The 18,715-nt window shown below is 35.6% G+C and overlaps 1 pseudogene; it reads right to left on the bottom strand.

Moving 5' to 3' along the window:
• Window positions 1-16,543: 16,543 nt before the first annotated feature.
• Window positions 16,544-17,180, bottom strand: LOC143641141 (serine/arginine-rich splicing factor 10 pseudogene; annotated as a pseudogene).
• Window positions 17,181-18,715: the final 1,535 nt, after the last annotated feature.

Genomic DNA, 18,715 nt, shown 5'->3' with positions numbered 1-18,715 from the left:
GTGGTTGTACACAATGTAGCATCATACCATACCTGCAGTCATACATGTACCTAGAGTAATGATGTCCATCTCATTCTACCATAAAGAGATAGAGATTCTACAAAAGAATCTAATGGAAATATTCAACGTGAAGGAATCGATCAATCAAATTAAAAATTAAATGAAAAGTATCACCACTAGATCAGATCACTTTGAGGACAGATTTTTCAGGCCTTGAAGACAAAGTATAAAATCTTGAAAATAACATTGACCATAGAGAAAAGAGGTTAAGGGATCATGAACAGAATATTCAAGAAATATGGGATAACATTAAAAGCCAAGAAACTTAAGATTCGTTTGGAATAGATGAAGTCTCTAAGACAGAAACTAAAGGAATGCACAATCTTTTCAATGAAATAATATCAGAAAAATTTTCAAACCTTAAGAATGAAATGGAAATTCACAGGAGACTTATACAACTCCAAATATAAAAAAATAACAACAGATTTACTCCAGTATACATTATAATCAAAATGCCTAACATTTTTTAAATGGTTTAATATCAATCTGAAGTTAACAACCTGAAACTTAACCAGATCCATAGAATTTACTAAAATAACACCTTGAGGTTCATTGCACACAGAAAGTACAAGAAATCAGACAGGAAATTTGCTGTTGATTCTTGACTACTACTGTCTCCTAAGGTACTTTCTGAGGGACATGCCTTGGTTTTATTTTTCCTCAGCTCATCCTTTTAGTATTCCTGTCACAATCTGCTTCCTTTGTGTCCTCCCCTCCAGGCCAAATGAAACAAAGCAAAACAAAAATAAATAAATAAAATAAAATCCCACTCCTTTTCTCCTGTCAATTTCATTTTCTTTCTTGATTTAGGAAAGAAACAAAATCAAAAACAAAAACAAACAAATAAACAAACAAAAAAGATCCTATACTTTGTCTTCAAGTCTTAATGATCAAGAGACATAAAACTGAGTAAAGGAAAATTTCCCCAGAATTGAACACATTAATAGAGTATCCCAAACTCCTTAACAGTCAGCTCCACAATATGTGGAATGGAATCCCAGGAGAAGTAGTATGAGGGCAATCATCTGAATTATTTAAAACCCAAATGGACAAAGCCGTGGAGGACGTGCTACCAGGAATGTGACAATTTGAGCCAAATAGGAAAGAAGAAAATAAACATAAATGACGTATTTTCTGTCCTCAGCTCAATTTGTCTCTAGGCTGAAATCTCTGGTTTCTGCTGACATCAGCTGCATCATAGAAGAAAAGGAATCCTTTTTCAATTATCAAGAATCAGACTGGACTTACAGGCAAAAACCTGTAGCTGGATTCTAGGACACAAGTTCTATTTCGAGGCCTGTTCCTGATTCTACAGCAATTCCAACCAAATTATAGGGGAAGAGGTCGGCATGTAACATTTCGTGAAAATGCCTTTCCTAATACATCACTTCTTGTAATTCCAAGGTCATGTCTATCCACAAATGAGTAATTCTTTCTTCCAACAAGAAAGTACCTATTTTCTGACTGTAAAATAGTATTGTAACTACTCTGAAATACATACATATTTTTATAAATATATATATATTTGTTAATTCATTTTTTAATACACACCAGCATAGGAATCTGACTCCAAGACAAAATCCTACATATGGTCCTTCAGGCCTGACCATAGGCAAAATCAAGCCTTTGCCTGACAAGCTTCAGGAAGAAAACCTGTCCTCCTGAGCTATACTTGGTGAAGTCTGTGCCCTTCAGGCAGTCGGGAACGCTGGCCCTGGCTACTCCACTCTAAGAACTTCCCAGATGCTTCTGCCAAGACCTCCAGAGCCAGGGCTTTACTGAGGCACTTTTCTCCACTCTGACTTGATATTTTCCTGATTCTTTTGGAGAAAAATTAACCCCTGTACACTTTGGTAACATGATAAATTAGTGCAGTTCTTTTGGAAAAGAGTATGGAGGTTCCTCAGAAAACTAAAGATGAAATGACGGCATGATTCAGAAATTAAAGGAATTGAAATCAGTGTGTGGAAAAGATATCTGCATCTCCATATAGAACGCAGCATTATTTACAATATTCAAGACATGGAATCAACTAAAGCACCCATGAAGGATGGAATGGGTTTTTTAAATGTGGGAAGTATACATAATGGAATACTATTCTGCCGTCACAAACCAGCAACTTCTGTCATTTACAACAACGTGGAGGAATCTATAGGATATTTGACTAACTGAAACAAGCAAGGCACAGAGGAAAATCATCATATGATCTTATCTATATGTGGAAATTTTAAAAGTCCTACTCCTAGAAGTGGAAAGTAGCTGGAAGTTACCAGAGGCTGGAGTAGGTATGAGGGCTGGACAGGTAAGAGGAAATGTTAAATAAAGGGTACAAAGTTGCAGTTATATAGCAGAAATAAACTTCTGGTGATTTATTGCACAGCATGACAATCATTAATAATAATAGTTATTTAATTATTAAAATAATTATTCTCAGCACAATGATATAAGTATTTAATGTGATGGAAAAGTTGAATAACCTTATTTGTTTATTCCACAATTATACATTCAATAAACCATTACATTTTATACCATAAACATTTAAATCATTATTTGTCAACATCTCTCCCATTTGTCAACATCTCTCCCATTCCCATCTCTTTCCCACTCCCTGGGTCTACACAGAGGCAGAAGCCTTTCCTCCAGGGCTCCTCAGTAGTGTGATGGTTCCCACACCTGCCCTGCCTGTTATCTCATGCTAGCCTCTGCCATTTGGGGAAAGAGGGGAGTAGCAGATTTTGCTTTCGCTTCTTGCTTATCCCAGTCAGAAGCCAGGCTTGATTGCTGACTTTCAGTTTGTGTCACTCTCCCTGCACGCAGCAACTTGACACCCACTTTGCATAATGTTATAGAAATTTTTTGTAACCCAAAGAATTTTAAATAAACATGTCAAGGCATGGAGATAGATCAACTGTCCTATCACTTTGTCCTCTGGGCCTAAAGGAAAGCAAAGTGGCTTTCTATGACAAAAGTGAAAGTGAGATACACATAGCCCTCACACTTCTTTGGGTTTTCAGTTCAAAGTCACTGTGTTCCAATAATGCTTCAGTACCATGGCCATACCTCTGGCCTGAGGAGACCCTAGGATAGAACAATGTCCTCCTAAAAATGCCTACAGTCTAATTCTGAACCTCCCCAATATGATTAAGGACCTGAAGATGGGAGTTTCTCCTGAATGACTGAGGTAGGCCTAATGTAATCACAAGGGTTCTCAAAAAATGGAAGGAAGAAGAAGAGGAGGGACACAGTGTATTTTGAAGAAGGAAGAAACCAATTATTTAGTTTTGAAGTTAGAAGGAGGGGCCAAGGAATGCTGAGGGCCTCTAGGAACTGGAAAGGGCAAGAAGAAAGACCCAGCTCTAGAGCTTCAGAAAGGAGGCGGCTACTCTAACTTCAGGATTTCAGCCTGCTGGCAGGAGTCAGATGTTTACCAACAATGATGTAGACCATAAATTGATGTATTAAGCCAACACATTTGTGGTGTTTGCAGCAGCCTTGCTAATGTAACAATGCTTTCACGTGTCCTTCCATTGGATCCTCCAAACAGCTTCATGAGATTGATATTATTATTATTATTGTTATTGAAAAATTATTTCCCCTTTCTGAACTTTAGATTGTCCATTTTACCTGAAGCTCAGAAAGGGTAAATAATTTGTTGATGTTCCTCAGCTCTTAAGAGGCAGAGTTAGAACTCCAATATAAATGGGACTCAGAGCCATGTATTGTTCCTGTTACATCATCTGGCCTTTTCAAGTCTTTTTGAGACCTCAGGTTTCACAAAATTCCAATGAGTTTGTTTGCTAAATACCCAGTGTTTCTCACCCTAGTATTCTACGTATGCCTGGGGTTGCAGACTGAATGATTATTCATATCCATCCTCCAATTCACATGTTCAAACCCAATCCCCAATATGGTGATATTTGAAGAGAGGGCCTTTGGGAGGTAATTAGGCCATGAGACTAGAGCCCTCTTGAATGAGATTATCATTCTTATAAAAGGGACCCCAGAGAATTCGCTTCTATTCTGTCATGAGGACACTACCAGAAAATGAACATATAAGAATCAGGAGGTAGATCCTCTCCAGGCAATAAGTCTGCAAGGACCTTGATTTTGGACTTCCCAGCCTCCAGAATTGTAACTCTATTCTTAAGAAGCCACCCAGAATGGACTAAGATACCTGGCAAGATAGCCAAACAAAATAACCATGTTTCAATCACTACCCCAGACATAACAGCTTCTTGTCTATTTTCAGGTGATTTGCATGCACAAGAAAACTCCCTCTCAGGGAAATTACTTTGGGTATATGCTCCTGGGATGAAGAAATGAACCCTGAACATAGTCATCACTGTGATCTCTATGCAGGACTCTGTGTTCCCTGGCTATTTTGTAACTCAGCCTCCATCAGCTAGGCCAGCGCATTTACAGACCTTTCCATGAGCTTTGTGAAGGTAGCATCTGGGTGTAGCAAAACTTAAAATTAACAAAAGTCCTAAAAATGTTTATTGTCCTACTGTTCAGAGCAAGAGCTTGCTGTCTCCTGCAGCTAAGTGGTCCCTTTTACCAATTGGAAATAATCACCAAAACCTCAAACTCTGTTCTAAAGGATGACAACTGTAGTGAATATTCTGAACATCATGAGTAGTGCTTAGAGCAAAATGCACCTATTAAAACAGTCAACCAGCCCTCTACTCAGTCACCCTTAAATAATGAACTACTCCACATTCAGTCCTCTTTTATCCCCAAAAGGAAGGATTCTCATCATCTGCCTGCATAAAATCTGTGTCTGAAATACAGATTCTATATCTTTTTTTCCATTTAAATAATCCCCGTATTATTGTGTCCTGCCTTCTGATTCTTAGAAAATATTTCTTCAAAAATTTAACCAAAAATAATTTCTCCTCTCAATTTTTGCTTTTTTGGTTTCCTGAGAAAAGTCTTCTCTTCATAGGAAAAAGCCTTCTGTGCAGACAGCCTACAGAGCTGAAGGCCAGATGCGAGAGGTGAAGGGAGGCATCAGGCAGCAGTCCTTGGATTCTCCGGGGTTGCCAAGAAGTGAAGTTTTGGGAGTTGCTCCAGTTGCTTGGATCTACTGTGAATAGTGATCCAGTGATAGAAATAAGTATAACAGTAACATTGAAATAGCAAGAATGAAATAACCGTACATATTTATTGCAATGCATCCATTGGTAAGGGTCATAAAAACATTTAATTCATAGTCTCACTTAGTCATCTCATAAACCCCAACATTCAATATTAACATTCTCTTATTTTCAGATAACGTTTTAGAAATTAACTATGTATCTCAGGAACAGATGCACAGAGAGCTGGGTTTGATTCACAATCAAGTGTTTTTCTACTGCTGCTGGGAAGAGTTAGGATATGTGACTGCCTTTCATTGCTGGTGACTTCTTTGAGTTATCCATATCTGATTCCATCCCACCCGATCACCACTGTGGTGATGCATAAGGACTGGGCTATTGGAAAGTAGATGGAGATTCATGGACAAAATGGAGAAGCCCAATCAAAAGGCCAGGTAGATAACAAAGCTGAGTTATCAGTATAACAGTTTTAGACAAAGAGGAAGATTCTGGATTCAAAGCTAATAGTATAAAAATCTGGATTTGAAGCTACTAATATAAAAATAAGCCCAACTAGTAAAGAGCTGAGGTTGAGAAAAAATCTAAATATCTGGATAAGTTCCTCAAGCTGACTGGCACCAGCAATGGTGTCTAGTTAGAGTGAACAGTGTCTGTAGGACTTAAGAAGACCCACTGGAATGGAAGTTAGACTGTTTCTATCTACTAGGGACAGTGCAGCTCTGGTGTCATGCAGGAAAACTTGGGTGATATGGAGAAAGAGGTTCTTTAAAATTATTATTTTCATGGACACAAACAAAGTGTTTTTCAAGAAAAAATAAGCTTCAAGTTATATGTTCAATAACTTCATGTTTAGGATGAGACTAAGCATGGATAGGCAGATAGAATATAGAGATAATTGATGATGGACAGATGATAGATGGGTAGATAGGGGCAGATAGGTGATAGATAAATGGATGGATAGATGGATGGAGAGATGAAAGAATTTAATGTGGATTAAAGCAATGACCACAAGTAAATAAAATATGTAGTAAAAATAAGGCAAGTTGGATAAAGTAAAAAAAATATTAAGCTCTTATGATAATATTGCTTAAAGCAAAGAAAATCCTTTAGTAAGTAATATAATTGCAACATTCCCAACCAAGAAATTCAGATCACTAAACTTTTAATTGAAAAATATTTCTCACGATTCCCTTTAAGCTTACGAACATGCAGGTTTCTTTATTCTTGGCAAAACATGAAAAAGATAAAATGCCAACTACCTGTCCTCAAAACACATATGTAGTGAGGGAAAGAGAAAACACATATAAGAAAATTGGTAAAACTCAAGAGAGTTTGAATCTGAGAAGATGGGATGACATATTCTGAGACACGAGCATATGATGAGGCATGAAGTAGTTAGGGGTGTTTCGTGATATGGTAAAGGGATAGCCTGGGCCTCGAATTTGCTGAAGTATTGGAGAAAGCAATATGGAAGGTTAACTCAAGTTAGTTAAGGTGAAATGAGTGTGTTGTTTTTTATGAGGATGTGTAAGTAACAAGGGAAGTGGTAGAAATTGGAATTAAAGAAGACAGGTGGTAATAGGATCAAGTAATCTAATAATAATTTGTGTATCTGAGTAATTAAAGCAACAAAGCCCTGGGCTTAGTGCCTGCTACCTTGTGGGAAATTGGCTGAATGACAGTGTCAAAGAAAATTCCAATCTCACCAAGTCTTTCTCTTGGTGTGTGAAAAGGCTAAAGTTCACTTCCAATCTCACTGAAGATGTCTATAGTGATGGATCAAAAGTGTTCATTGATAAATGTATCAGGAAATGACCTAGCTCATACTATGTGTCAGGCACCCCCAAGTAGTCTCTGAGGTTACGGGATTGTACAAAACAGGGATCCTCCTAATTAAAAAGCAAAAAACAGAGGTTGGGTTGTGGTTCAGTGGTAGAGCGCTTGCCTAACATGTGTGACGCACTGGGTTTGATCTTCAGCACCACATAAAAAAGAAATAGGGGCTGGGGTTGTGGCCCAGTGGTAGAGCGCTCGCCTAGCACATGAGGGGTCCTGGGTTCAATCCTCAGCACCACATAAAAATAAAATAAAGGTATTATGTCCAACTACAACAAAAACAAAATATAAAATAAAGAAAAAAAGAAATAAACAAAATAAAGGTATTGTGTCCATCTGCAACTAAAAAAAATCAAAAAAACAAAAGAAAGTTTTTTTTAAAAAAGGCAGAAAACATAATCTAGAGAGAAAGACAAATAAATAAACATTTGATTATAATAGAGCATGAAAATGGAATGGAGATAGTAAATGATAGACTTTTGAGATATTATATTGGGAAATCAATCAATTTATCCAAGTGGTGGGGGAAAGAGACAGGTAAAGATGATTGAGTACTAATTTGAAGGACAAGTAGACCTTTATGAAGTGGATAAGGCAGGAAAGAAATAAGAAGTGAGCGAATATCATATGTGAAAACAGGGGCATAAGAAAGAATGGAGTTAGAGAATAATAAATATTTCAGGACACTGAAATGTAGGCAGCATTGAAGTGGAAAATAAAAGAATAGAGCTAGCTGGAGAGGCAGAGATCCAGTTACAAATGTGGGTTAGATTAACACTTTCACAGAAAGTAATTATAAATACACACATATGCACATACATACATATAAGATTTTACATGTTTACATGTTTGCATTTAAGAGCAACCCAAACAATACCTGAGAGGACACAATACATGGACTAGGGAAAATATGCAAAGTGAGTCACACATTAGTCCTGGCTTTTTTTTTTTTTAAATTTGGTACAGGGCATTGAACTCAAGGGTACTCAACCACTGAGCCACAACCCCAGATTTATTTTGTATTTTATTTAGAGACAGGGTCTCACTGAGTTTCTCAGCACCTCACAGTTGCTGAGGTTGAATTTAAATTTGAGATTCTCCTGTCTCAGCCTCCCAAGCCACTGGCATTACAGGCATGCACCACCACTCCAAGCTTTTGAGGGCATTTTTTCAGCCTTTACAGTGCAAGGAAAAGATCCCTATGCAGAAAGTGCCAGTTTTGGTAGACTTAAAAATCTTAATAGACAGAAACCAAACAAAGTTCAGGATCACGGGACAGGAAAAGAATTAGGGAAAAATTTGGGGGGAGAGAGAATCACAGAAAAACAAGTCCAAAAATCTACATAGCAAATTCTCAAGTCATTGAATAATCACCAAATTTTTTATCCACTGAGAAAACTCTGCGGAATCCAGCTAGGAAGTGAATAACCCAAGCAAGTGATATCAGCAGCTGCTCAGGGCTGGGGAGATGGTAGCTGGAGTTCAAATATTGCCAAGAGAGGCCTTAATAAAGCACCGGGGGATTCCTGTTGATACCCCAGAAGGGTCTGGCCTTAGGAATAAGGACCATTCCTGAGGACTAAACACAAAAATGAAATAGATCAACAAAGCCAAAAACCAATTTTGAAAGGATAAAGCTTATTTGCTGCAACAATACTTGCCTGACAAGAAAATTTAAGCATCTGTGCAAGAAGAAAACATCATCACGATTCCTGATTTCTTTTTTCATTCAAAAATTCAGCTTCCAATCAATAGAGTATGATACATGACAAAATTGATAACAAAGAAACATATCAATGAATAAAAGAAAGATGAAAACAGTAAAATAAATTAGACTTTCTAGACAGAACTTCAAAATAATAATAATGTGTATATTCAAAAATTCAGAGGGAAGGAGGAAAATTTTTAAGCAAAGGCTTAATACATGAAAATGTAACAACCCTATATTCTTAGATGTGAAAAATCACTAAAACTAAGATTTGGATAGAAAAAAGAAACCTATTAGAAATATGAAATATGGTAAAAGATACCACAAAATATGGATTCAGACATCTCAGGAGAAAAAAAAAAACAAGCCATATTTTAACAGACAAAATTCAATAAGCTCTAAAACCCCCAAGAAGGAAAAATGCAAAGATAACTCCATCTATACACAACATATACAGACAATTAAATACCAAAGAAAATGATCATTTATAAGTGACCAGAGGTGGAGCAGGGCTGTAGATGGGGATGTATTACTTTCAAGAAAGCATTGATAATGCCTGATTTAATCATGCAAATGATTAAAAACAGAAACCAATTAAATAATGTGTTTGAAGTGTTTCAGGTTTGGGGGCTGGCAATCTGTCATCCTAAAAATTCAGTTCTAGGGAGGATATGTCCCATAGTTCAGAACAATTTATAGGCATTGATGCGTTCACTAATCTGGAAAGTCTATTGCCCACATATTTTCCTAAAATATATACTAAAGGCTGAGGAACACTCATCCCACCTACAGTATGGAACTACATGAGAGAACAAAGGGCATAGGGAAGGGAAATATAACAATGTCAGGTGAGCTTTCCTAGCAAGTGGGCAGGAAGAACACTGGGAGCGCTTTCAGAATCCACACGTTTTGGGGAGTCAATGAGGCAGGATCAGCCATAAAAAGAAATCAGACTGGCTGACAGTAGCAACAGACTTTAGACCCTCATGTCTCCCACTCACTGGATGAGGCCTGCCCAAGAAGTGGGTGAAATCCAGATGGGTATCTCCAGCCAGGGCAAATGCCACAAGGGAAACCAAGCTCTGGGTTGTTGAATCATTGGCAGCAGTTACTACCAGCAGCTGAGAGAGTATCCAAACTCCAAAGGGGTTGGATATGGGAAGTGCACCATTGGTCTCCTGCAATCTACCCTTTGGGCACTTGGATCTACTTAAAGCTTCTTTAGTATTTTGGTGGGCTTTTTTTTTCACCTGGATAAGGGTTGTTGTAAGGAGATTTATGCTATTATTGGAACCCTTAGGACTGCAGTTGATTTTTAGCCTAAATTGATTGTGATCATCATCTTTATCTGCTATTGATTTTATATGGCCTTCTTCCTATGGACTCCTATGTTATAGGTGCATTTCACGTGGGTGGGGTGGAGATAATAACACAAACCCTCTTCGTGGTTTCAGGCCTTTCTCTAGATGAGATTGCTGGGTTTCTTCATTTGTGACCAACTTACTCAGGAGATTCCAATGTAAGTCATTTAGGAGCCAAAAATATGCTCTCCTGCACCATTTATCACAGGAGCCTTATTTTTCCAGGTGATCATAGCCTATGACACCTTTCCTTGCCTGGGGGCTTGAGATGCTTGAAATGTTGGGGTGAAAATACTGTTGGCAATTTAGTAGCACTCTTGCTGCCTGGAATTAAGACCTCTGGACTTAGAACACCCAGAAAATTGGTTTCTCTCAGTTGGCACTGGAGTTTGTGGGGTTGATGTCATGGTAGGGACTGGAAGAATCCTATATCTCTGTCTGCCACATAATCCCCAAGTTTTTTTTCTATTCAGAAAATAAAAGAAAAAAAAACAAGCTTTCTCATTCCTCTAAATCCAACTATGACCATTAGAAAGAACCATACAACTACAGAGAGGAGGTGTTTGCAGTATTTGCAGTAATTCATAGAATCAATTGATAGAATCCCAGAAAACGTTACCTTCTCTCATCTGAGCAACTACACATGAGAGACCAAGGGATGTGAGATGTCTGCCTCAAGAATCAGCCTTTCTTTCAAGGGTTTGCTTCTTCCTGAAGTTGCCAAGTTCCAGCTTGGCTCCCATGACATGATCTGCTATTTACCAATGTTCCTTGTGACTAAAGTTAAAAGAAAATTAATAAGCTGTCCCTCTAACATGTGATGCTAATGACATTTGCCTTCTGGTTTGCCCACCTCCTCTTCCCTGTGGACTTCTGCAAACGTGCTGTTGACTCTCATTACCTCTTTGCTGCTGTCCTTGGCCCAGGATGAGGAAAGCCACCAGGACTGCCTGCTGTCCTTGGAATCACTGTGCCTTCCCCTCCCCCATGAGTTTTGTATAGAGCATATTATTAGAGACAGTTGAGATAACTGCAAAAGGACAGAATTTGAAACTTGGTAACATTAATTCTCTAGTCTTCCAAAATGACCGCAGGCATTTTGTACTTCAGAACATCAGGTCCCTCATCTCTAGCAGGGAGGAACTGAATTAAAATGTTTTCAATTTCCCTTCCAGCTAACTAATTTTATGACTCTATAATCAAAGATATTTCTTGGATTTTAATTTGCCTAAGAAGTTTCAAAGGGAAAGATCTTTTATCTAACCTTGAAACTTTCTAAGAATAAGATAGTTCTGGTTCATTGTGTGACTTTTGTCATGTGATTGCTCACTGAGTCAGATTTTAATTATTGATTCATGAATGAAGTTGAGTAAATTTAGTCGGCTAATTTCACAATCATGATATAATGAAAAAAGTATTGAAAAGGGCAACATTGGATCAAATATAGTGTGAGACATGTAACAGGTAAATGGCTCTAGTCAAACTTCAGCTTCAATATCTTTAAAGACCATTACCTACCTCAAAGGTTTTCCATCAATACTACATGAAATTATATGTATAAATTATCTTTCACAGTGTCTAAGAATATGAGATTTTCAGTGTAACTTGATACCCTTCTTCAGTTTGAACACAACCATATTGCAATTATACAAATTAAAATTAATTAATTAATTATGAATTGTAATTATTGGAACTAAACTAATACCCATGTTTATAAAGATAAGGAAGAATGTTTGAATGTCCCTTTGTTCCCCTGCACTAATCATCCCTCATAAAATAGGATTGTGAAAACACTGAGTTCTAAACACCTGGCTCTCCTAAATACAGCAAAATAAATGGGCATTTAATGTTTAAATTTATCATTACAATAGATGCATTGGAAAGAATTGGACAATGGGAGCCCAAATGTGTTCACCTTTGTTGAAGCATTGTAGAGCCACAGGGAGCAAAAAAATCAGTCATAACACCCTGCAGTGTAGCTACTACCCTCATTCCACGATGGTCTGTGCTGCTTTTTAAACATTTTATAAAACATAAATGTTCTGAAGTCTCATAAACCCATGTGTTTTTTTTTCTTTTGAGATTCTTGCTTTTTTATGTCTAATCCACCAAATTTGTGATTCCCAAAAGTAAAGAAGATTTGTTCCTATTCTTTCTTCAAACTGAACGTTATCAGTTCTCCAATCCATTTTAGGTAAATTTTTGCACATAGAATACGTATCAAATATCATTTTTCTCCCCAATGTATATGTCCAGTTGTTTCAGCTCTGTTTTGTGAAAAGATTTTTTATGCATTTAATTACCTTGACACTTTTACTAAAAATCCTATATGCACACACCCACATATCTCTGATCTCTGCCCTCATTGTTCTATTCAATTGCTTTATATATCTATTTAAATGCAAATATGATAGCACCTTGACTACTGTATAGTTAGAGAATATGGAAATCAGGTAGTGCTGTTCCTCCACCTTGTTCTTTTCAAAATTATTTTATACATCTTAAATCCTTTGTGCTTTTATAAAATGTTAGTATCAGATATTTTTTAAGCTGCTCAGACTTTTGACAAGGATTGTGTTGAATCAATAGATACATTTTGACAGAACTGACATTTTAGCAACAGTAAGTCTCCCAATTCATGCCTATGGCATATAGCTCCATTTACTTAAGTCTTTCTAAATGTCTCACACTTAGTTTTAGTTAATAGTTTTCAATCAACAGACAATGCAATAACTTGCTCTATTCACCCTACTTCTAAATATGTTATGTTTTAATGTTATTATAAATGCTATTGCTTTTGTAATTTTATTTGTAATTTCTTATTATTCAGAGATTGATATAAAATTGGTTGGATATTACAAAATTCATAACATGTGACCTTTGCTACATTAACTTCTTAGTTCAGTAATTCTTAATATTCCTTTGAATATCATCTGTGAATTAAGGCATTTTTCTTTCTTCTTTTCTAATCTGTATGCCTTCAATTTATTCTTCCACCATTAAAAGGCTAGGACCTTTAGTACAATAGTAGATAGAAGAGAGTACATAACCTTATATAATTTCCATCTTAGGCAGACAATATTCATTATTTCACTTTTAAATATTATTTTAGCTGTGAGTTTTTATAAAAAATGGCATAAAAATCAATTTGTGGAAGTTATTTTCCTTATTGGTTTGTAATGAATGTATGTTGACTTTTGTCAAATGCTATTTCAGCATTTATTTTAATAATCATTTGTTTTCTCTCTCATTTTGTTGGTGTGGCAAATAAAATTGATTATTGCTCAAATGTTGAAACCAACTCACGTTCTTGGTATAAATTCCATCAGTCATTATATTATACACTTTACACACTTCATATTTGATTTTCTAATACCATCTTAAAGGAGATTTGTCTATATTCATGAGGAAAATAGTTGGTAACTTTTATTCCTTATAGTTAGTTTACTCTCCAGATAAATTTTACCTCATAAAATGTGGTGGAGAATGTTTATTTCTCCTCTGCGCTCTGAATGAATTAGTGTAGTGAATACTACACTATTTTTCCCTTATATTTCCTAAATATTTTTCCCTTACATTTTTGACAGGATTGACCAGTAAAGCTAACTTCACCTATAGTTTTTTTAAGTGAATGAATTATTAATTTATTGCATTTACTGTATTTTGGGCTATTTGGATTTGTTTTTCTTTTTTCCTAGTTTTTCTCATTTGTGTCTTTATGAATCACTACATTTAAATCAACTTGTGGAATCTATTGGCTTGTTGTTTTTTAACAACATGCACATATTCTTCTGTTTAAATTAAAATTTTATTGAGGTACATTTCACATGCCATTAAAATTCATTCCTATGTAATGCATAATTCAAGATTTACTTTTTAAAAATTATATTAGGATCTTTTCATTCAGGGTCATATTAAGTTTTAGGACATCTTTCATCAGCTTCTCCCCATTTAAAAACAATACCCATCATGAGATATTCCTCCTGTCTCCCTACCAACCCATACTCTAGGCAACCACTAATGTATTTTCTATGTTATTTTTCTACTCTGAATATTTCATACAATGAAGTCATGAAATATGTGGTCTCTTGTGACCTTCTTCTTTTACTTGGCATAATGTTTTCAAGATTTATCTACATTATACTATGTACAAGAACTTCCTTTTTTAAATTGCTGAACTATATTCCATTCTATAAATATATGATTTTTACTTATCCAGTATTCAGTTGATTGACATTTGGGCTGTATGTATTTTGGCTATTACGAATGCCATTAACAACCTTGAGCACATTTTAGTATTGACTTATATTTTGAATTTTCTTGGCTAAAAACCTGGAAATGAAATTTCTGAATCATATTTTAGCTCTGTATTTAATCTTTTGAGGAAACATTTTTACCAAGTGACTGAATAATTTTTTTTTCTACCATCAGTGTATGAGGGTTCCAATTCCTCCACATCTTATACTTGTTATCTTAAATTTTATTTTAGCCATCATAGTAGGTATAAAGTGATAACTCATTGTAGTTAATGATCTTGTAAAATTTTTAATTTGCTTTCTGGATGACTATGTGTTTTCTTTGTAGATTTGAATATTCAAATACTTTGCTCATTTCTTTTGAATTATGTGTCTTTTTATTTTTGATTCATGATGACTTCTTATATATTATATATACCTATCCTTTAACAAGTATATAATTTTCAAATACTATATCCCATTAGGTAGATCGTCTGCTAACATTTTCTGATATCCTATGAAGCACAGAAGATTTTAACTCTGATGAAGTCAAATTTGTCTGTTTGTCATCATTGCTTGTACTTTTGTTGCCACAACTAAGAAACCATTGCTTGATCCAAGTCATAAAGATGTATGCTTATGTTTTCTTCTAAGACATCTTGTATATTAGGTCTTAACTTTGGGTCTTTGATTCATTCTGAGTTAATTTTTTATATAGCAGAGATCCAGAATCATCCATTTTCATTAAAATATCCAAGTATTTCAGTAGCATTTATTGGAGAGACAATTCTTTTTCCTATTGAATGGTTTTGGCATTCTTGCTGAAAAAATCCATGACCATACACAAGTATGATCACATATATACCTTATTTCTGAACTGTCAATTACATTACGTAAATCTAAATGTCAATCCTAATGTAAGAACCAAATCATCTTGGTTACTGCAGCTTTGTAGTAGGATTTGAAATTCAAGCAAGTTCTCCATACTTTTTCTTTTTCATCAGGATCGTTTTTGCTTTTCTAAGTCTCTTGAAGTCAGCTAGGATTCTGATAATGCTACCTTTTGTTCTCATTTTTAATTGTTTTCTTAATATTTGTTCTAGGGCTTACCATAAATATTTTAACTTATCAACAACTATTTCAAATTTATAATTAATCAACTACAATGATACCCAGAAATATTACTCCTGTATAGCTCTATTCCATTTTTTTCCACTTGTGTGCTATTTTTGTACTACAAATTATATTAAAAATGTTACAAACCCAAAAGTACATTGTTATAACGTTTTTTTACAGTCACTACACAATAAATCAGTTTATTACAAGTTAAAACATTTTTTATTATTTGTATTAATTGGATGCAAACAAATAGATACTTGTAAAAGGCAGAAAACCATAAAATTACTTATCTTTGATAGTATACTGGGTTTTATAATTATATTAGGATATGAATGGTGTAAAATATTGTTATAATACACCTCAAAACAATGAGGCCATATTATAACAATTCACTAGATTGTGCTCAGTAGACATTTATTGAATAAAGGAATTATTATCCATTCTTTCCCCAATTATCCAGTACAATGCTTTGCACATGATAAGGGCTCAATAAATATTTGCTGAACATACTGACTATGAAAGAGGTGAGAAGAGATGAGCCCTCTCAGTTGGATGTCAAGTATAATTGGAATTTACCTGGGAAAGAGAGTGGTTAAAGAAGATGTAAACTGCATGTGATACAAGTAAGTAAACTCAGATGGCAACAAAGCAAACAAGCAGAAAACACTGGCACCAGAATAAACAAAGGCAAGACGTGCCAATAATGGCATAAATGGAACTGACTTTTAAGAGATAACAAAGAAAAAGTTTATATTGGACCATACCTTTTCCCACCCAATTCGGTTTGAGACAGACCAATAGAGGCACTGTAAGAGACTATGGCTGTCTTCCTTGATATTCAGACATCCTAGTTTCCAATAATTTTTATGGACCTGTTACCCATGAATCATTATAAACCTGTCCATATTTAGGGATTAGTTTCCACAAGTACAAAGTTGAATTTCCTTTTATTTGTCCTAAAATGCTTACTTTCAAACTCCAAGGGACTTCAATTATTCCATGTAGTTTTCGATAATTCATTTATCTTTTCAGACCAGAGTCAAAATATTCGTACAGAATTCATACTGCAGCACCTTCCACCCACCCTTTGGTCGCTTGAACTGCCCTTCTTTGGTTCTTTTTCTGCTTTCAGATCTTTCTTGAAGTGTAGTAAGCAGAACTGTACTGGGTATTCCAGCTGCAGTTTGGTCTATCATTGTCAGAATGGCTTCTGCTATGCCGTGGTCTTCCAGTCGGTCCACTGTTTCTAGGACTATAAGATCTTCTATAGTTGTAATCAAAAGACCAACTTCTTGACCTCCTCCTTTCGTAACTTCGGCTTCTAGAACATCTGTATCTGTCATAATCATCATAGCGCGAAGAACTGTATACATTCCTCCCTTCCTTGGCTTTCATTTGATTTGGTGTCTTTCGATCTCCCTGTGCAAACTGTATTTCGATTTGACGTCCACAAATCCATTTTCTGTCCAAATTATGTAAAGCATCTTCAGCATCACAAACATCCTCAAATTGAACATAAGCAAATCCTCTTGGCCGTCGAGTGTAGAAATCAAGTGGAACATACACATCGACTATAGGACCATAACGACCAAATTCACGCCCTAAATCTTCAGACCTGGTGTCGTCGGCCACGTTCCTGACGAACAAAGACGTGTTGGGGGGGCGCAGGTAGCGGGACATGACGGCGGCGCGAGTCTTGGCCAGGGGCAGTAACTGGCTCAGCAAACCGTCCGCGGCTCTGGCGGCGGCTCCTCAGACACAGACACAGACACACACACAGCCAGAGGACTCCACTACAGCAACCAACCTCTTCTACATTGTTATAACTTCATGTAATTTTATGTCAACTAAATAAACTAATGAAAGGAAAAAGAGCAATCATGTTTATAGAGTTTTTATACCAACTTTTTTATTTACAGTTTTTGTTCTCCTTTAAATTTTTTGATTTAATTTACTAAATGATGTCATTTTCTTACTCAGAACACTTTAATTTTCTTTACTTCCTTTGTGCTATTATTGTCAAATATATTATATTTCAACCTGTTGTTGGCCCAACAAAACATTTCTTTACATAAATTATTTTTAAATCATTTAAGATATGAGAATAAACATGCACTTCTACTCTCTGTCGAAATGACATTGCTAACTCACTGGTGTTCTTTTGCTTTTTTCATTTTTATTTTTTATTTATGTTTGTTTTCCATGTAGATTTGATTTACTTTCTAGTGTGTAGTTTCATTTCAATGTGAAGAACTTCTTGTTTCTTGTAAAGAAAGACTGTGAGCTATTTATTCTCTCAGTTATTGTTTATCTGGAATGCTTTATCTTACCTTTTAATAATGCTAATTTTGTTGTAGATAAGATTCATTTTTGACATTGTTCTTCATTCATTTTGAACAGTTCATCCCACTTTCTTCTGACTCCAATTGTTTCTGGGGAGAAGTCAGCTATTCATATTATACTGATTTGTTATGTATGACCAGTTGCTTTTGTTCTTGCTGCTTTAAGGATTTTTCTCTTTCTCTACCCTTTACCATGTTGAAGAATCTTGGTGTGAATCTCTGTATTCATTTTAGTTGGAGCTCATTGAGCTTATTGGATTAGATTAATTCTTTATCAAAATCAGAAAATTTCATATATGATTTCTTTGATTATTTTTTGTTTCTTCTTTATCTCCATGTTTCTTTTTCTTTCTGTTTTTATTCATCCATTTTTCTTCCTGTTCTTCTTATGTTCTTACATAATCTCTATTAATCTATCTTCAAGTTTGGGAATGATTTCCTCCAGATGTTTGTTACTTATCATCAAAATTTCTATAATCTTCAAGAGAAGATTAAGCTTCAACTTCCCCACACTTTTTCAAATAAAGTCAGTCACTTTGAGGGAGATTTAGATTTCTCCATTCTTTCCTACTGCTTCTCTCCTTGGGAAAATAAATATTGAGTCAAATTTCTAATGCTGTGGCCTAATAATGACAGTGGTCTGCTTCTTTCAAAATAATACTCCTGCTTCAAGAACTGGGAACTGTGCAAGACTAGTAGCTTTTGAACTTCTTGACTTCCCTTCCAAATCAACCTCTGATTTTCAAGTAAGCTGATGTAAAATCAACAAAAGTCCAAGTATTCTCAACCTCTTGCACCTAAGACAGAACCAAAACTTATAGTTGGGACTTAAGTGAAGGGAGGGTTACCCTGACCTCTCACTCATACTTTCCAGGCACTTAGTTCTGACATTTGCAGTTAAGGAATGGTATAAAGTTCTGCAGGCCTGATAAATGAATTAAAACACCATATCCTTTGA

The sequence above is a fragment of the Callospermophilus lateralis genome, unplaced genomic scaffold (genome assembly GCF_048772815.1).
Source record: "Callospermophilus lateralis isolate mCalLat2 unplaced genomic scaffold, mCalLat2.hap1 Scaffold_86, whole genome shotgun sequence".
Taxonomy (NCBI): Eukaryota; Metazoa; Chordata; class Mammalia; order Rodentia; family Sciuridae; genus Callospermophilus; species Callospermophilus lateralis.
The sequence above is the reverse complement of the archived record's forward strand: the minus strand, read 5'-3'. Positions and strand labels throughout refer to the sequence as shown.